Below are 4,092 nucleotides of genomic sequence, written 5' to 3' on the forward strand. Positions count from 1 at the left end.
TTTTGGATGAAAAAGTAACAAGTATATGACGCGTAGACATTTTATCTTTCAAATGAAGTGTTTATCATACCATTTCGTTCAGTTGTTTAAGAGCTATTAACGCTCAAAATCTCGGTCTCCAGCGTAACGCTTTCGTTCTCGAAACTTTGGTTTTACACCCCGGTATAGAAATGAAAGACGTAGTCCTACGTCAAAAAATGAACGAAACATTGGTCGCTGTCTCACACATGCGTAATTCTCGAGCCAGCCAGTCAGCTTAAAAATCCCCGCTCCGCTGCCGTAACGATCATTCTCATCCAAACCGTACACCACATCGGTTCGCATCACAACACATCAACAAACCAACCCAAGCAGCCATGCCTGGACATGGTAAAGGAGGAAAAGTGAAGGGAAAGGCAAAATCCCGCTCGAACCGTGTTGATCTGGAGTTCCCCGCAAGGGTAGCTAGGTCGAGCGCGTTAGTACCAGTGTACCAGTCCACCTAGCCGGCGTTATATAGCTTCGGCCGCCGAAGTGATCGAGTTAGCTGGCAAAGCTGCTAGATTGAAAGTACAGTAATTTATATTTAGCTCGACATTGAGCTAATTGGATGGATCTGTAATGCGACATTTTTGTAAACATAGAGTTCGGGGTCCAAATTATGACCCCACATTGAAAGTCGACACTGTACCACTGTCATCGGAAATGTTCAATTACAGGTTTAAATCGCCTCAAATGTGACACTGAGTGTTTCTCCGGCACGTCGCATTAAATTTAATTTACTGACCAACATGTCACAAGCTGGATGGGAAGAAATTTTCCAACTGTGAAAGCTGTGGCGAGTGGCAAACGCAAAAGCTAAACAGGAAGGTTTAACCGAACAAGATGGGGATATCGAGTGATTAAACAGTAAACTAATCCATTTTTCAGGTAGATAGGTAGGTATTCACGTAGGAGAAGAAAATAAAACAATATATTTGAAATATATATTTAACAAAAGCTGTCCCCTTTGTATAGTCCTACGTCACTCCGGTTATGTCCCCGACATTACCCACCCGTCTTTTTGATCCAAAAACTTGTTTCAATAGCCTTAAAATTCAGGCTCAAAACAGGCTATTGAAATCACCAATCGGTATATAAGCGAGCGCCGCTCGGAAATTAACTCAGTTGTAATTGAACAGCGATTGAGGTACCATCGCAGGAATGAATGGATGTTTCCCTAACACAGACTTCAAAACCATGGAGCCTGAGGAAATCGGCATTGCAAAATAGATGCAAGCAGCGGGTACTTTTGTACTCGTTTGCGCTTCTGAAAATCGGAATGTTTCCCTAACACAGACTTCAAAACCATGAAACCTGGGGAAATTGGCATTGCAAATGAGATGCAAGCTGCGAGTACATAAACACAGTTTTTCCAACACAGATTCCGAAACCAAAAAGTTGGGAAAATCAGCATTCCAAATCTCGGCAGTACTTTCTATACCCCCATGCATTTTTACACTCCGGAATGACATTGCTAACACGGTCTACAAAAGCGGGTAGAAATACAACGCATTGGCTCGGTTATTCAGGACTACATGCCTCTTCATGTCGCCAGCTCACTGAACTTCTTCGCATACCGTTAGATGATTAGGCAAAATGTTGATAACTATTTGCGGCGATAACCACTACTATAATACATGAATTGACCTAAATAGGGATTTGTTTGCAATTGAATTTGTAAATTGTTTCATTCATTCACTAGTTCAATCAATAATTTAATCAATAGTTTAATCAATAATTTACCCAATGAGGAACATTCGAAGTGCGATTATTGCTAATTGAAAAATCACAAATGATTACCAACGGCAGTCCTACGTCAACCTTGCGGTTATATCATAGGTATAACCCATCCACCGTTTTTTCTTTTTCCTTTCCAATCGTGCTTCATTCTATTTCGCTGCTGCTCTGGTTGCCCGTTTTGGTCGGTACGATTTGAGGAGCACAAAATGGACCAATCAAAAATGGGCACATAGTGCATTTTGACAATGCTTGATATTTCACAATTATTCAATTATTTATCTCAAGAAAAATGAAATGTTATTCGTTATGATAGATGCGTAGATATATTTCCTATCAATTGATGCAAAAACCTTTGCGATCTATTGAGAAATGCTCGAGTTATAAGCGTTCCAAATCTTGCATTTTTTCCTACTTGTTCAGTGCCTAGATTTCCATTTCACCCCCTATATCTTCCGGTTAGACGTAGTCCTACGTCAAAAAGACATCTCTGATTCTTGGATATTTAAGGTAAAAAACCTTAGCTTTCAAGAAAAAATATAAATAATATAGCCCCCTCTATCCAAAGCCATGTGAACAATAAATACAAATACAATCAATAATTAAGTAAACAGAATCAATTTTTTTGCAAGTGTAATTTTTTTTCCTTTATTGTAATATTTTTTAATATTTTTTAAAAAACCTTTATTGGCTTTAATTTGAAATATCGATCTTCTAAATCGGTCCAGTAGTTCAAAAGTTGTAAATTTTCGAAAAAAAGTCATTTTTGGGAGAAAAAATTTTTTTTCGGATCACTCTAAAATGGAAATGGGCACCCTAATGAAAAATAAAAAAAATTGTAAGGGGTTGTATCTAGGACATGACCGCAGAACTACGCAATTATATTATGCGATCCACTCGTTTACCACTTCGATATTATTTTAGAATGCATCGAAATTTCTTTAATAAATTATGTTCTTCGTTACAAGTAAATTTGATGAACGTCCTTTTACGTTTGATATGATGCCTAGGACTACCAAAATATGTGAACGGAAGAATTGTCAAACGATCATTGTATTTTACATCTCCCTCTGAAGTTATTGCACATCTCATGTTTACGTAGTTCTCGAATCGCGAAAGTTCATTCACTTCTAGTATCTGAAATGACGATTTTCCCAGGCTTCTCTTAAACTGAGATATATATGTTTCCCTTAAACGTACTTTTAAACTAAGTACGTTTAAGGGAAACATATTCCGGTCTGCACAACGACAAGCGAGTACAAAAGTACTCAACACCAAAAAATACCCCCGACTTCCATGTATCTGCAAAGCGGATTCCCCCAGACCCATGAATTTTGAAGTCCGTGTTATTGAAACACAGCTCGGTGGGAACAAAAATACCCTCGACTTGCATGTATATTTGCAAAGCGGATTTCTACAGGGACATCGATTTTGAAGTCTGTGTTGGGGAAACCGTAAATCGGGCCAATCGAAACTTCGCAGTTAGTGCGTTTAGATAACGCTGGACATTATACAGTTATTCAATTGTTCATCTCATGAAAAATAACATTCTATTAATTGTGATACACGCGTAGAAATATTTCCTTTCTTCTCGATCTATTAAGAAATGTTCGAGTTATAAGCATTCGAAATACGGGTGGGGTTAGCACACAAATCGGCAGAACAAATGTATGGGGTAAATGAAATTTTTCCAGTTTTCATGAATTTAAACCGTTTAGAGATAAGCGAATTGTGATGTAAAGGATATCATACAAATCTTAGAGAATTTCCGATTCGATTGGTATGTAAATCATGAGAGTTCGTTCACAATGAAAATAGTTATTAACGTTAACTTTATTTCATAAAAACGTGACCTGTTTTCTGATTTGGCACCTTTCTTGAAAGACGTAGTTCTACGTCAACAGAGTCTATTATTTTGCAATAAGGAACAAAAGTACCCTTTTTAACGAAAATTTAAGAACCACTATATTGGTTTGGCATGGAATCGCTGATATACATACTGCATAAGCAAATTTCGATCCAACTCATATTGCCAGTAACCATCATATTTATAGTTCGCTCGGGTTTTCGAAAAGAAATGAAAGAGTTGAACATGTATATCACCGATTTAGTTCGCCAGCGATCAGTCACTTGTTACATCGAAAAATTAGAATCTTGAGTTTTGCGGTTTTCTCTTTCCACGCGATCGTTGGCAGGGTGTAGAGTGTTTTTGTTATTCACTCATGAGAGGGCGGGAAGTTAATGATTTTTGCTGAAGAATGCACAACTGCGTTCAGAGCGGTGGATGACTCGATAATATCCATGTTCATTCTCAGAAATAGAATACACTAAAAG

This window comes from Toxorhynchites rutilus, chromosome 1, assembly GCF_029784135.1.
Source record: "Toxorhynchites rutilus septentrionalis strain SRP chromosome 1, ASM2978413v1, whole genome shotgun sequence".
In the NCBI taxonomy this organism is placed as follows: Eukaryota; Metazoa; Arthropoda; class Insecta; order Diptera; family Culicidae; genus Toxorhynchites; species Toxorhynchites rutilus.